General features: G+C 45.2%; 1 long non-coding RNA gene across 1 annotated transcript in view; it reads left to right on the forward strand.

Moving 5' to 3' along the window:
- The window catches only part of LOC146209508 (uncharacterized), a 35,875-nt gene extending 19,486 nt beyond the window's left edge, over window positions 1-16,389 (forward strand). Inside the window, exon 3 of the long non-coding RNA XR_014703447.1 lies at window positions 16,254-16,389. This is a non-coding gene — a long non-coding RNA (uncharacterized LOC146209508). The remainder of the gene's footprint in view (window positions 1-16,253) is intronic.
- Window positions 16,390-16,659: the final 270 nt, after the last annotated feature.

Consider the following 16,659-nt stretch of genomic DNA (forward strand, 5'->3'; position numbering starts at 1 on the left):
CCCCGACGGAAGAATCCGGTTACCACCTGCGCGGCGAATCAGCGAGCCATTCTAAGCGGTAGTCACATTTCTGAGCTAGGAGGCAAGCGGTCCACCGATGACCGAATACAATTAAGGCTCTGGTGTCAACTAAGGTGGTAGCCGTGCGATCGTCGACAGATGCTTCGAAGTCACATGTTCGTGTTGTCGTATTGCATGCTGGCTTCGGTGTTCGATCTCGGCGTCGCCGTGAGTCGTAGTCTTGGCTGGGGCAAGCCGTTGTTATGGCGCTGGAAACTTTGAAGTCTGGAAGCGTGATCGTCGTGATCCTCTTCATAAGGAGCGTCGTCTTAAAACGGCGTCATTGTCACTCATCACCGCCAGTGGAGGATGTTTGTGTTTTCGCCGTGAAGCAACTTCACCTCCAAAAGGTTTCTACCTTTAATTTCCCCTACGAAGGGTAGAGGACCTTCATCGCACATTGTAAGCATAGTTGCTGTCTGGCGACGCAAAGCGGGCCCTGTACGGCGATAGAGACCTGAACAGACGGCTTTATGGGACACATAAACTCTGCGCTGCACAGATAGCTCTCAATCTCTTGCAGTCGTTCACCGGGGCGGGGCGGTAGGGTGTCAACGGTGAAATCTCGGAAGCCGATTTGTCGGCACGGGCAGTGACGGAGTACGTGTCGAGACTCACTACAGTGGAAACAGATTGGGCAGATGTTGATCTTTCACACCGTGCATCAGCAGGTTTACCTTGGTAATTTCAGTTATGCCAGGATCGGCACGGCTGGAGATACTCCATCTCTTCAACCTAAACCAGACAGGGCCATTTGGGAGCTGAATTCTTAATTGAAGGAGTAACGGACTGGGAACTTTCGTTTTTGGCGGAAAGTGCAAAGTCCGTCAAAAACTTTTCTTTGAATGCATCCCAATCCTTCAATAAAGTCGCATGATTTTGGAACCAGATTTGGGCAGGTCCTTGAAGAACAAGTACATTTGCTTGAGTCTCGCTGCATCGTTCCGGCCAATGAATTCTTCAACGTGGTCGAAGAGATTCATCCAGTCTTCCGCATTTTCATCAGGAGTCCTTGGAGAAGGGAGGCTCCCGGGGATGCACGAAGACAACCGTTGCTGTAGACTGGGTCATTGTCGATGTTGACGCCTTCCGAGGTCGAACGGGGTCCTGTGCAGTGTTCGGGTTAGACCCCTTGAAGTCGGTTGCTGGTTCGGTGGCCTGTTGGCTGGTACCTAATTGCGACAGGAACGGTGTTTTGGTTGGATTGAAGGGGTAAACCGGAATGCGAAGGACAACACCTCCACCAGATGTCGCGTAGTGGTGAAGAGGAATAAGTGCGAGTTGCCGGGCTAGTTGGTTTTGCATGGTGAAGGAACAGCGCAAGGTACGGGACACCTAAACACAAGGAAGCGCAAACACAAGGAGCTGACTATCAATTCAGGTTTATTGCAAAAAGGCCGAGAGTATATAGCGAAGAGAACAGGGGGTGGCACATCGATAACGATAATGATCTGTCACCGGCCATCGTAATATAGTCACTTTGTCACCGGCCATTGAAGGATAGTCACGTCAGGAAGTTAAAACATTGCTAATGATTGCATTTGTGATGAAAAGCAGCCGTCGATGAAACACAGGATAAACAATAGATTAACATTAATGGAAGAAAAAGAAGAAATGCATAAACGGGAACATCTATAAAACGTAAAAGGTAGAAATCGAAGGGTATAAACTTAATGGCACAAGCAATTGTAGGCGTCTGAATGAGGGTAAAATGTTAAAACGTCTTTTAAAAGTTTGGTTACCAACCTTTTAAAAGTGTATTATTATGATTCGCAAAATGCCTAGAGGTGAAGAAGCAATTAAAACCAGAAAACATGTAAATACAGCAGAGAGTCAGGCGATGAACAATAAAACGCTAAGAAAGAAAAGGGAAAGGGAAAGAAAGTAAAGGGAGGGCTGTTTTTCACCACAGTTTCGACTTGTTACCTTTTACGTTTTATAGATTTTACGGCTAATGCATTTCTTCTTCTTCCATTATTGTTATTCAATGGTTTACCTTGAGTTCTATCGACGGCTGTTTTTCACCACAATTTCAATCATTAGCAATGTTTTAACTTACTGACGTCACTATCCTTCAATGGCCGGTGACAGAGTGCTATCGTTATCGATGTGCCACCCCTTGTTCTCTTCGCTATATAATCTCTGCCTTTTTGCAGTAAACATCAGTTGATAGTCAGCGCCTGTGTTTGGGCTTCCTTGTCTCTCTGTGTCCCGTCCCTTGCACTGTTCTTTCACCATAAAGAGGAAGTACGCACCAAAAAAGAAGGAATGCACTGAGAACTTTTTTTGACTGACTTGCACCCGCAAAAGAACTAAGCAACTCGGCGACGGCGATAGCAACAATTGTGCTCTTTGGTCGTCGAACAAAGAAAGCCCATTTCATAAGTCAGCGCTCCATATAAAAATGGCAAAGAAAGATCGAGATGCAACAACGAACAACGACTACCCTAAAACATTGTAGAAACAACCGCACGTGGTTCCAATTTTTCGAGATACATTTCAAAGCAACTTCTGCAACAAAGGCAAAAATAAAGCCGCTATTCGTGACAAGGAGCATGAACATATAGTATATAATCGATCCGTGCGGTACAATCACGGTGATAAGGTCGCATGCAGGCGGCTGTCGAAAAAGAACGAAAATTTCATTGGTTCGCAACGGTACGCACCTCATCGCCCGTACATTTTAAAGCGAAAGTCTTAAATCTTTCAAGGTCATGTGGTGAAGTACAGAAAATTTAAGCGTGAGGTATCTACCGAGACTGTACCCTTTCATCTTGTAAAAGAATTGTGAATTGGTTCGCAGGAAAGAAAAGCAAGGTCTTTTTCGCGCTTTTTAATCGAAGGGAAGAAAGTGGGAGTGAAAGCGGATAGAGAAAAAGACTTGTGTAGTGGAGGGTTCAAGAATAATTTCTATCGTGGGATATTTAACGCGCACTAACAACACACAGCACACGGCCGCCTTTACGTTTCGCCTCCATCGACATGCGGTCGTGAGTGTCACCCGTTAATAATTATGGGGGGTATTATTAACGATGCGCCCTTAACGGTGCGCACACTCCCAGACACCCTTAGAGTGAGTGGGGGTAGCTGTTCCGGTCGCAAAGGAGATGCCCTCGACCTGCGTGACAAGCTCAGCCGGAATTCAGCTACCTTGTAGTGACAGAAGGGGGTGGTCGTTTGGTGCCCAGCGGTCGCCGGTTCAAACCAGAGTAAGGATCGGAGTCAGAAGTAACAAACAAAACACAATTTATACACAGCAAGAGACGATACAAAGGAACACACAAGATCACTTGAAATACAACAGACGAGAGGTTCACAGAATACAAACGCTAAGCATGCAATTACACAAGTATCCAATAACGTAGAGGCTTTACAACAGATGAAACACGAGAGAGTACATAAACAAACACCAAATTGTTCACCGGGCACTGTTGCAGTCCGACGCCTCAAGAGTCACGATGTGGCCGCCATACGAGACGAGCGCCGCTCCCTTGAAAGTCCGTGGGCTTGCCAGCAGCGGGTGATCCCCGGGAGTCCAGCCGAAGCACAAGCGAGCACATCGCAAAACACGAGCTGACTGACTGACCTACTGCTCAACAAGCGGCGTGGTCGCTTTAAATAGGGCGCGCCGCGTCTGTTTGTTAACACGCGCCAAAGCTAGCGCGCACACACACATAGCTTCGCTGGTTATAGCTCCCTCTTCTCCTCCAGTCGAGCCGCGCGTCGTCATTGGCCAGGTCCCATAGAAAGTTCTCTATTTTTCTGGCACATTCCAGGCCGATGAACCACCATCCTCCCCGGGCAAGGGGAAAGAGGGTGACGGCAACGCGTACAAAGCTACGCGGAAGGGGGGCTTTTCTCTCCATGCCTTCCACGCGACGCCGTGCGGGCCTCGCGCCGTACCGGCTTGATGAAAATGGGCGCCGATTTCGTGACAGTGAGACATCGTTTATATGTTCGCCTTCGCATTGGCTCTAAATTTGGTGTGTGCTTCTTGAAATGAGGTTTGAAATTTGAAGATTGTAGTTTGTTTTATTTATTGGATAAATACAAAAACATTTGCAGACCTGTGATTGGACACATAGCGGAAGGCTAGTTGTGGATCCAAAGATTAAAATGCATATTCGCAAGCAGTCGTCATGAAAGTTATTAGGTTAGAAAGGCTACTATATATAATAATAAAAATATCCTAGATACTATTTACAGATACAGGGCACTACTAAATATGGAATAACACATAACGTTAGCAGAGATAAAGCAGGAACAAGATCACGGCTTTTACAAATGATCACATCGCTTGTATACGCCGCTATGTGGGCACGGAGCTTAATTTCACATCGCTATGGGTGATGATGCACTATGCCCTAGTCGCGGAAAGGAAATCACAGAACGTTCCGCCCGGCAGAAGAGCCTTGAGCAGCTCGATATGAAACTCATCGTAAGCGCCGTCCAGTAGTGTATAGGAATAAGTCCATTAAACGGACCGATGAGAGTATTGTGACCTAATGCAACAGAGGCGTTATAAAAGCGCAGAATTCCTGGAGGGAGACTCCGCTGCCGCACGTGCAAGACTTGCTTCGAGAGGTGAAGGTACCGACGAGGGTAGGCAGGATCGAAGCTGTCTGCTTCGAAGGATGCGTTCTCAGGATCTGGTCGAGTGATGACGGGCACGGCCTCTGTGGTGACTGAATATGCGTGACCGCATTTGGTTCAAAGAAAACGTGAGGAAAATGGATGTGTGTCGTACGTGTAGTTTTTAGCTTCCTGAGTGAAGATGCCTAAGTTCGCAGTCATTAAACGTTGTGTATTACAAACTACCGGAGCATCTACCGGAGCTCGACTCAATAGGCGAAAGGCTGATATCACCAGATCCCATTCATGCACAGCAGGTGGTTCGTGAATTACACTTCGGTAAGTTGGTCATGTTCGTGCCTGTGGTTAATGCTCCCACTACGCAGGTGAGAGAATGGCTTTAACGCCAAAACGGTCTAGCCAATGATAATGAGTTTCATATGAACCTAAAGCGCCGTATTACCTATACGTTTACTAGATACAAGGCATGGTAAATAAACTATGTTCTATAACAAGGCTGCTGTATCTTAAAGATAGATCTCTCTACGGATATTATGAAATTAAAGTGGATATGCGTGCATTAAGCGAGATCTGTGACAGCTCCATTCCAATATAGAATGTACGGTGGTGTTGCTGGAGGTTAGGGATATCTATGAGACTTGATATCGGGACAATAGCTAGGTCGCTAGGTAAAGAATATTTCATTGTAGATGATGATAATTTGCTGGTGATGGCTCCTGGAAAGTGTAAGATACCGCTAACCATGCCGTATGATCAGATGGAAAGAACTCCCATTCCCGCTTATTCACAGCAGGCTATCTACAGAATGTCCAGCTAAGTAAGCGCTTTCACATTTTTAGAAAGTTCTATGCAAAGAACGAAAAGGAACTAACACGAAATAAGAAATATAATGCTGCAAACACAAATGTGTGAAGAAAAAGCGGTGGCATAATTGATTTAATGTTTCTATCATTGGTATTACAATTGGTACGGACAGTCCCTTAAATTAATGACCTACTAAACTAAACTAAGCAAATCAATTCAGGGTACTGGGAAGGCGACGCTTCTCCGACTAAACGAGTTCACGATAAATTAGACTATTGCTTATAGCCTTATACAGCTTGTTCGGCCAGGCCAAAAATCCATCGGCTTCGTGGCAGTATTAGTTGTAGTTACCTGTAACGCGTATCGGAAATTTACTGTTCTAGTGATTGTTGACTGATGTGTGATAGGCGTTGAGAGCCTAAAGAAAATACTGTAATAAGTAATATTTTTTTACGAATTAAAGAAACTAAAAATGAAAAATTCGGAAAAGGGGTTTCACATCTGTCAAAATGCGCAGAATAAAAAGCAATACTTGAAGTTGCTGTTTAAAAAATTTAGAGATTCCATTTGATCAATTAGTAACTTGAAATAACGAAAAAGATGGCACAAGTGGGAGAAGGGGACGTAAAAGATGTAAAAATGCTCTAAATGAAAAGAAAATGTTCCATGGTTTAGTTTAGGAGAATTTATATGTTCTTTTTATCAATTAAATAATTGCAATGATTGAAGATATGGTAAAATTAAAGAAAGGGGTCTCAATTGTTTAAAAATTCCCAGAATGAAAAGACAGTGCTTGATTATTTAATGAGGCTGATTAAGAAGCTATACAGCAGCAAATAATCAAATAGACAACCAATTGTAAATATATAAAAAATTAAGACAAGTGGATCAGAGATTCCAAAATGCTGATGATGAAAAGCCAATATTTGATGATGCTAATTGCGAAATCCAAGAGTGCAGAGTCAATAATATATTGAAATAATTAAAAAAAATGAAACATAAAAAACGAGGGGACAAAGGTTTTATAATCCTCAGATGGCATTCAGATGTTTTCATATGCTAAATATAGAAATTTAAATATATAAAACAAAACTTGAAGAAAGAAAAAACGCAATATTTTTGTCCCTGCGAGGTGCTATCGTTTCCAGGTCGAGTCCCCTGGCGTTGCACCAAACGCCAACTGGACGCACGAAATTTAAAGAAGTAGCATCTGAGCGTTGCGGGGACGCCATTGGCCAGCAGGCTATGCAAAAATTATAAAAAACGATGTACGAAATGAAAAAACCTCGTAGGTGTGAAACGGTATTGCGTCATATTCTTTACGGCGCGGCTTATTGAATCCTCTAATTTCATCCTCGCCATGTAATATAGCTTATGGGGTGCACTCGTTTCCTTATGCACAATATTGCAAAATTCCTGGCTTAGCTTGTTATGTGGATTCTGGATTGCATTGTTGGATATGACTTCGATTAGAGCTATGACAAACGTCGCAAGTTATTGTGCACTCCCATTAGGCATTAGAGCTCATTATTCATGACTAAATTTTCTGTTGGCTTTCTATGAGTATTCTTAATTGGATTCTTGGCTATGACTTCGATTTGAGATACTATTGTTACAAGTCATTATGCATTATCATTAAGGTATTATAGCCAATTAATCAAACTATATACGTTATATGTTGACTTTTAATGTAAATTCTGGACTGGATTCTTGGCTATGGCTTCGATTCGCGCTATGTTTATTGCAGCTAGTCGTTATAGGTATGGTCGATAAGAAATCATAACAAATTAGTCATGGCTGGATTCGGTATTGGATTGTTCTGTGGATTCTAGATTAGATTCTGGGCTAAGACTTCATTTCGGGATATGACTAAATTTGCAAATCATATGCACTGTCATTTGGGCATTATAGCTAAGTAATCATGAGTGGATTCAATTTTCACTTGTTATGACGATTCTGGATTGGATTCTTTACTATGGCTTGGATTTGGGCTATGACAAAAGTAGCTAGCGATTATGCAATACCATTAAGGCATAATAGCCGAATCATCATGACTGGATTTGGTATTCTGCCTTTTTTGGCCTTAGAGTGGATTGCGTTAGATTGGTTTGGATCTGTCTTATGATCATGCAATTCGCGGGCAGTCATTTTTGCCCACGCCTTTGAAGAGTCAAAGAAGGCTTTCGCCTTCAATGCGCCAGCTGCTGTAGGCTCTCCTACGGTGTCGCGTCTGCTCTTGATAGCGTGGTATGGAGAGCTAAATTAATTACTACGGCTTTTGCATCCTACCGCAGAATATGCTCTGTCATTTCATTTCGCTTCAGAGGCAGTGCATTACCGCCTGCACTGCTCTGTTGCTGCATTTGCTGGTCAAGTTCACAATCTTCCTCGCAATACCGCTATTAGCAAACCCCTCCACCTGAGGGTGTACAACACAGTTTATGCACTTGTAGGAGCGCACCGTTTTAGCCCCTATACCCATTTCACAGTCCGAAGCGGGCAGGCAGCTCCTGTGAGGCCTTCAAAATAAAATCATAGGACGAACGACCTCACATCTTTTCCCCCCAACTGCAGCTGTCTGCATATCCTTCCATTACCGACAAATATTCATCCCACGCAAAATCATGACCACGGAATTTACAGGGCCAGGAAGCTCCATAAATACTACCCACCTTCGGCCCCAGCTGCTTATGTGGATACAGCACAATCCTCTCATCACCCTGCATTTAAAGTGACGGTCTCAGATATTGCCCACACTCCTTTGCTGCGCTACCCTCATCCAGTTAACTCAACCAATCGAGGCGGAAGAAGTCGCCAATGTTTTGCCAATTATCCTACTCAGGCTGAATATATTTTCTCAGATTTCTATTCGCCGACTTACGGTATCCTCAAACGTATCCCACCTCTCATATAAACATCACCTGGGTTCCAGCGCATTGTGGACACCCCGGGAATACAGCCACCGATGAACACGCCCGAGCACTCGTCAACCAGGCAGTGGAGAGTCTACGTTCCTTTCACATCGCAAGGAAATGCCTGCTCACCTCCCAAGAATTTACCTTACACTACCACATATCGCGTCTGAGCTACTTTGAACCTCATAAGTAACTGCCACAGCCCGAGCACGTCTTTTGCCGCCGACTAGAAATGACCACTTTGCAGTTCCATTATCTGAATTCCTGAATTCATACAGGTGACACTTCAGCCGATTGTCATCCCTACTCGATTCCACGGGAAGACTTTGGTCACCTATGTCGTAAATATCCTAACAAACGTACTCCCCCAACCCCCCGCTTTGACGGGGCGCAGCGACAGGGAAGCTGTGGGAGGATGCTGTGGGTAGCTCACAACTGGCAGACCAACTCCAGATTGTGCGCTGGGTCATGGTTGTCGCCGAAGCCCAAGGACTTTCGGCCACCGAGAGCAGCTTGTTGTAACGGAGTCGGACGCCAGAGAGGAACTGAACAATGTTTGTTGATGCACAGCCGTTTTTAAAGCCCGCCGATATTTGTGTGGCTGATAAGTGATGGCGAAGAAAATGCAGTGTCATGATGATGCGATAAAGATACACTACATTCATTTTCCCTAAGAATATTAACACACAAACCTGTTGGCTACTCAATAATGCCATAACATACAACAGGTCGTGGAACGCATGTTGATCTCGGTGCGATTGATTTCTAAGTAGCTTGACTTGGACGTGATTCCTGGTTGCTTCCACGGGGGCAGACGATTTCTCCGGCAGCCTGGCATACGGCGTTAGCCTGACGTGGTAGTCCGTGGTTGTGAGTGGGTCAACTTCAGGCCTTGTTCAGGCGCTCCTCAACCGTTTCCAGTGCTTGTGATGGCGGTCACCGTTGTCCAGCAGAACAGTGTACGATGCAGGGCCTCTCAAAGCCATTACCCTGGCCGCTTTCCAGCTTAGAAATGGACAAAAGCTTTTACCGTAAGCTGCGTCACCCACACGACAGCTTTTAGTATCTGGCAGTGGCAGCTAGGGCATGTGTTGCCTATCCGAATTAAGCCTGTCTAACGCTGTCCTCAGTCTACGCCCGAACATCGACTCTGCCAGAGATTTTCTTGTGTGGCATGCGGCATCGTGTGCTGCTTAAAAAACAACCGCGAAATCTCGCACTGCATCGTTACGTTGAAGGCCAGCCACAGAATAGCCTTCCTTTACCGTGGATAAGATTTTGTCCTTATTTGCCAGCTTTGCAATGTCCATCGCCTGAAACTGGGCGTTCTCGACAGCTTCTAACAGCAGGACATCTGCGGGTGGTTGTAGCTAGTCTTCGTCTCCTGGAGCTGGCAGACGACTGAGTGCATAGGCGTTAGCATTGTCTTCGCTTCGTCTGTACTCCAAGCGATAGTTATATGCAGACAATCACAAATTCCAGCGAATCATTCTTGCCGACAGAACTTAGGCACTCGCCTGTATGGGTTAAACAAGCCGAGTAGCGGCTTGTGATCAGTTATCACCGTAAGGTACCCCGCCGAATAAAACAGACAACCCTTCTTTATCAATTTGGGCATAGTTTCACTTATTACAGCCAAGAGTTCGTGAAACATAGCAATAGGCTGCTCTTTTCCATCATCTGCACGATGGGCTAGTACTGCCCCCGCCACAACAGGATATACGTCACAGCAGAAAACCAAAGGACGCTTGCTATCATACGGAGCTAGTACAGAGTCTGAGCGTAGCAATTGTTTTAGCTTGTCAAAGGCACATTAGTACTCACCTGTTCACTCCCATTCATGGTCACGATCGAGGAGTTTGTACTGTGGCTCGACTGTTTCAGTCCTTTCCTTGAGGAAACTGCTGTAAAAATTGAGCAAGCTCAAGAAGGCTTGCAGCTCGTCTGCACTTGGGCGCCGGCGCTTGATGGATGGCATCAGTCTTGCTTTGCCTGGGGTGTATGCCTTCGTCGTCCATCTTGTGACCAAGAAAATCAATGCTTGTTCGTTTCAATTCTTCCCACTTTTCATTTACTCTTAACTACCTTCTGAAGATTCTCTGGCATGGTCTCCAATCGCTCGGAGTGCTCCTCGGCATTACTTGTCGATATTAGGTTGTCATCAAGATAAGCTTTCACGCCGGAAATGCCTGCTAAGGGTGTGCCGATGACGTTTTGAAACACCCACGGAACCACTGAAATTCCTACCCGTAGACGCTTAACCTTGAAAAGTTCTTTTATCATGTTAACTGTGAGCACCTCAGTCGACTGGTCGTCTAGCGTAAGCTGTTTATAAGCCTGGGCTGGATCTAGCTTAGTAAACCACTTGCGTGAATTCGAAGCAATCAACATTTCCATTGTAGTGGGCAGTGTGTACCTGCTGTTTTTTAGAGCAGTGTTTACTGTGCTGTTTCTTACCACAACCAGTGGCGTTGCCCAGTTTGAGCATTCAACGGGTTGCCAAACGCTTTGTCACACCAAGCGTCGATTTCTTCGGCCACGGCGTCCTTGTGTGCCAGTGGCACTGGCCGACGTTTGAGAAACGCCGGCTGGGTGTCGTCTTTCGATTCGATATAAGCTGGGAGTCCGTTTAAGTCAGGAAGGTCCCTGCAAAACACCTCACAAAATCTTGAAGGCACGTCTTCCACTTTCATTTGGAGCAAACCAGTTTTGTCCAATTAGGCTTGCTTCTTTACTACCAGCAAAGGCAGCTTTGCTTTCCGGCCTTTAAATTACACATATACTATTGCACGCCCCATAACAGGCAACGCCTGTTCCGAAATCTTTCCGAAATCTTTCAGCGCAAGTTTACACCAGTTTCCCTCGATGGTCCGAAATGTGTCTTCACTTACAATTGAGCACGACACTCTGGAATCAACCTCCATCGGGAGTTCATGCCCTTCAATTACGACTTGAACAATTAACATCTGGTACTGCTCATCCACTTCGCAGAGTGAAAATAATGCACTCATTTCGTAAACGCCCTTGCTCTTATTTGCCTTTTGACGTATGGTCTTCCGAACCTCTCTATTGAGCGACAAGCCTTCGCTATGTAACCAACATTTTTGCATTTGAAGCATGTCGCTTTCCTGAAACGGCATAAATGAGGAGCGTGCTTACCGTTGCACCGGTAGAAGTTCCAGCGCTCTCTCGTGAAGTCTTGCTTCGGGTGAGTTACTAGTATCACACCCTAGGCTTTCCGCTGTCTCGCCTCGGCTTTGCTTCCGTATGTCTTGCTGTTGCTTCTGCTGTCGCGGCCAAGTCGTACGCAATCATAAGTGTGAGATCGTTTTCTGCGAGCAGTCGCTGATGAACTCCTTCGTTTTGGAGACCACATACGAAACGATCCCGCATCATGATGTCTAGTGGGAGTTGCCTTTCGCTGAACCCGTAGTTTTCGGCTAGCTGCCGCAGCTCCGTGACGTAGTCCACAGCTGATTTCTCGGCAGACTGGTTTCCTCTGTAGAGCAAAAACTTGCGTACAGCTCTGAAAGCCTTGGATGCAGGTGCTTGCGAACCGCTGTCTTAAGTTCGCTGTAAGTTGCTGTTGTCCGTCTTGCTAGCTTCACCAAAGTTACGATGGGCCCGTACGCTTCTTCGCCGCAACAACTGAGCAGGACTCTCCTTTTCTGCTCTTGCTTCGTTATTTGGTTCGCTTCGCAGAACATTTCCAGGTGTTCGCCGTACTCGTCCTATGACGCGTTCGTGCTCAGACGGTACTCGCCTAACCTGCAGACTGCCATCGCCAGCCGTCGCCGTCGCCGCCTCGTCGCCAGCTGTTGTAACTCATTGAAACGCCAGGGTGGAAGTGAACGATCTTTATTGTTGCACAGCCGCTTTTAAAGCATGAAATACAAGTGATGCGCTCACTGCTACTTGCTAGGCTGATAAGTGATGGCGCAGGAAATGCACTGTCACGACGATGCGTTATAGATACATTACACCTATCTTTTTCCTCTTCCTCCTAACTTCGGCCTCCTCTCACCTGGGTCAGTCAACAATTCCGAGAGCACTGTAAAATCTACAGTGCAAAAATGCGAACGTCTAGCCTTGCTGGGGCACACGGTGCATTACGTTTACTGTCATTATCGCTATTAACTAAATGTGCCGTCATTATCGTTGCTAATGTCCTCATTGTCATAATCACTAATTGCAGCTTCAGCCATTGCTACTGGTTGGTTGGTTTGGATGGTTTGTGGGGTTTAACGTCCCAACGCGACTCAGGCTATAGACCGTTTTATCATGGGCGCTGTCGGATGGATGGATGGAATGGATGGAATATAGGAGCGTCCCCTTTGAAACGGGGTGGTAGCAGTAGCTACAATGCTTATTTTTCTCCCTATGTCTTAATTATTGATTTAGACTAATTAACTAAACCATCATTCTATTTATTAAATTTTGTTCCTACATTACTATCATTACGTCACTTCTCTGCTTTTAAGCCACCAATCTTCCAGTCTTTTTTGCTAGTTTCCACAGCCGGTTTATTCACGCGGCCACTGTTATCTCTAAACCCCAGAGCTTCAGGAACAGTGATTGCGCCTGCACCAACTTCCGGATGGATACCATTACATTCGAGTATAATATGGTCAATTGTTTCACTGGAGTTTCCACATACAGCACATGCGTCATCTCTATTGTTAAATTTCGTTTTGTAGCTGCGTGTTCTAAGGCACCCTGATCTAGCTTCAAAAGTAGGGCACTGCCTCTTGAGCTTTCAAAGAAATCTTCCTTCCTGATCTGCATTTTCACTTTCGGTATAATTCCACACTCTGTTTCTTTTCCATCGCATTTATTCAATTTTTACCTTCTGTGTTTTTCACCTGTTGCTTAATGCTCTTTATTTCTCCGTCCTTGTGACTAGCATACTTACTAGTTAGTTTCCTAGTTCTTTTCCTCCATTGTGAGTCAACGATTTTTAGGTTCAGGTATTTAAATACTTTAGCTGCCCATCTGTTAATGTCCAATTTCCTCAGGCGTTCCTCATATAATATTTTACTCTGAGCTTCCCGTACTTCGAAAGATGCCCAGACCATATCTCCCTCTGCCGCCTCATTTGTAGTTTTGCCGTGGGCACCTAGTGCTAATCGTCCAACGGATCTCTGATTTGTTTCTAATGTCGACTGTACCTGTGATTTCAGGCACAAAACCACATTTCCGAAAGTAAGTCTGGGCACCATAATTCCTTTCCAAATACCCCTCAAAACCTCATACCTGCCATAGCTGCCATTTTGTGTATGTGGTGTCATCTAGCGGCCGAGTTGTGAACAACCGCCATGCTGGTGTGTGGGGTCCCATCAGTCCCATCCGCGGAACAGGCGACAAGTAGCGAAATCGGCATTTGGAGCTTTTGCGTGCAATTGTTTGCTTTCTGAAAGTACCTAGCTGAAAGAAAAAAAAATCAGTAGCAGCGAAGCCATTCGGTCAGAAATGACAAAAAATTATGCTCCTGATCAGGTCGGCTGAAGGCTACAAGCCTGATTACAATTAGTGTGTAACTTTTATGTGGCACAGAAAGGTGGCGGCGCACCACTGGCAGTGATGGCAGCTTTCGATTTACTTTTTATTCTTAAATGATTTCTAGATACGGCTTACCGTAGCTATCTGAAGAAAGAAAGCGAATGTAGCCGTTTCATGTCACGTTTAGGAGCAATGCTAATCGCGCTAGATTTTTTGGGTCAACCGATCCTTCATATACTCTTTATTGCTTGAGCGGCTACTGCAGAAGTTCCCACACCTCTACTGGGGTTCTATTCTTAAGTATCCACTATCCATTTCGGATCCATTTACTCTACCCTGGCTACTTCTGTTTGGTGACAATCAGGCAGGGTTTTCAAGCGTCCACTACTAGGCAATCGGATTTCAGCATTGCCTACATGACTCGACCACCTGTTTGCCGGTATGTGCGGGGAGTGGCGATGACTTGTCAAAATCGGAAGCTGCTATTCTGCAATTTCTCTGACTGGGCGTTAGTTGCGTTTGTCTGACGCTGCCGTCATGCTGACATTAAAATACAAGATAAAATGGACAAATGATACCTATGGAACAGGGACCTTAAATTATGTCCCATAATGACCTCATCGAAAGTTGCTTTTGTCAACAATTACATAGTCTATTTTTCGTCGCAAGGTTTGTTTACTGCAAGCAATCGCTGCTATTCCTGTGATCATATTCCCATTTATTATCGGCAGCAAAATCTGACGAGATGCGTTTTTAAAAAAATATATTTGAGCTGCTACACTAAATAAGTGGACAACCAATTTATTAGTATATCGTTGTCTTCAAGTGGGACAGGTTCTTTCATACTTGCATTAACCTCAGGTGACTGAATCGAAATAGTTCTTTACCTGGCGGCATCTCGTAAATATTTGCCGCAAGGAATATCATCCGCTTGTTGCCCAAAGTCTGCCACTGTTGCACGGGTATTCAGTTTTTCCGGTCCCTACTGTACAAACACAGTGTTTGGAACTCGCACGAAAGGCTGCCAAAGCGAAACATTTTCGTTTGATGCTGGGATTTCAGAAGCTGCTCGCCTTCGCCCAATTGAGTGAGTTGCAAGTGGAACAGTATAGAGCAACACACGCGCATACCACCGCTGTTAATCTTTTACCATCTGTTAATCATCTCCTTTTGGTTGACATGTTTTTTTTCTGTTAACTGCAAACTGAGTAAAAAAAAAAAAGATTGCGTTAACCGCGGCAGCTCTTTGCAGCTAAACTGAGGCCGGCGGAAATGAAACGATCAGGGAAATGAAGGAAAGAAAGGGGCGAAAGAAGAAAGAACAGGGAAAGAAAGCACGTCGCTCACATCAGCTAATCGGCTTAGATACTTTGCGGCTATTCAAGACACTCTGTGTGCAAAAGACTGCAACGTGTGCCCTTTCTCTGTAGAATGCCCTGCCGCCCCCGCTGCTATCCCCGCGTCCCCACATACCAGACAGGAGGGGCCGCGCAGCGCGTTCCGGTTCGAGGCTATTTTCCTCCTCGCCGCGAAAACGGTCTATGAGAGACGCCGTAGTGGAGGACTCCGGAAATTTTGACCATCTGGGGTTCTTTAACGTGCACTGACATCGCACAGCACGCGGGCGCCTTGCTTTCCGCCTCCACTGAGTGCGCAAATGCAAAGATGCTTATCTGCTGCGATCCTGTGTGTATGTCACCTGAGTAAACATGTGTCCTATATTGCTGTGGTTCAGCCTTGTTTCATAATAAGTGCATCTTATGTAGAATGTTTGAAGTCATAAATTGAAAATTTGCCTCCGCCCTTTCTGCTGCATTGTGCGAAGCTCTCGTAATGGTGCTTATGGCTCCCCACATGAAGATCAATGAACACGACGCTGTGTGTCTCTCTTTTCTAGTGTGGTTGTCTGTTTTTGAGTTGTTCTTCAGAAGCGTTTGGGGGCATTGATCAGGCTTTCACTATTGTTCCCGGAACGCGTCCCCTATAGTCAGCCATTTAGAGCGAAAAAAGAATTTCCTAAACGTTGGATTTCACCTTAATTTGACGCCGGAAATCGAGCCCTTAGAGTTAGCTGTGGTGGACCCGCAATGATTGGAACAGACTGAAGTGTGGGCTGACTATCGCGCATTACAGCAGTGGAAGGAAAGCGAGAGCCCATAGCTGGCATCATCTTTGAAACTTGAAGGATGTGAAATAACTGAAGCAGGGAACTGAAAGTTACGCCTAAAAAAATTATCAATGCTCTTTGTTTGCAACAACATTCTTAGTTTAAGTTGGTATTACACTAGCCTAGATGAGCCGCATTTTATGGCCTGTGCTAATGTCGTCGTTGATCAATTGGCCATCAAGATTTTATAATTAGAGCATTCACTTCTTTTCCAGGTGACATATACAAAATTTTTATGCTGCTGTACAGAAACGAGGATGGAATATGACGCACACATCTGCGTAAACTATTACGTGGCACCATTGACCACCTTGTCGGAGTTTTCAGTGAATGACTGCAAAAATGCAAATGTATGTCCTTTTTACATGCCTAAATATAGTTATTGTATTTAAATACTTTAGATTCATACCCCAGTCACATATTGGTTTGGTTTGTGGTGTTTACCGTCCCAAAGCGACTTAGGCTAGGAGAGACGCCGTAGTGGAAGGCTCCGGAAATTTCGATCGCCTGGGGTTTTTTAACATGCACTGCCATCGCACAGCACACGGCCGCCTTGCTTAAGTAAAAGGTGAAACGCCGACATAAGAATACAAATTTTAAAATATCACGAGCAAGTAGCAC

The sequence above is a fragment of the Amblyomma maculatum genome, chromosome 1 (assembly GCF_055883805.1).
Source record: "Amblyomma maculatum isolate TAMU_Amacu chromosome 1, ASM5588380v1, whole genome shotgun sequence".
Taxonomy (NCBI): domain Eukaryota; kingdom Metazoa; phylum Arthropoda; class Arachnida; order Ixodida; family Ixodidae; genus Amblyomma; species Amblyomma maculatum.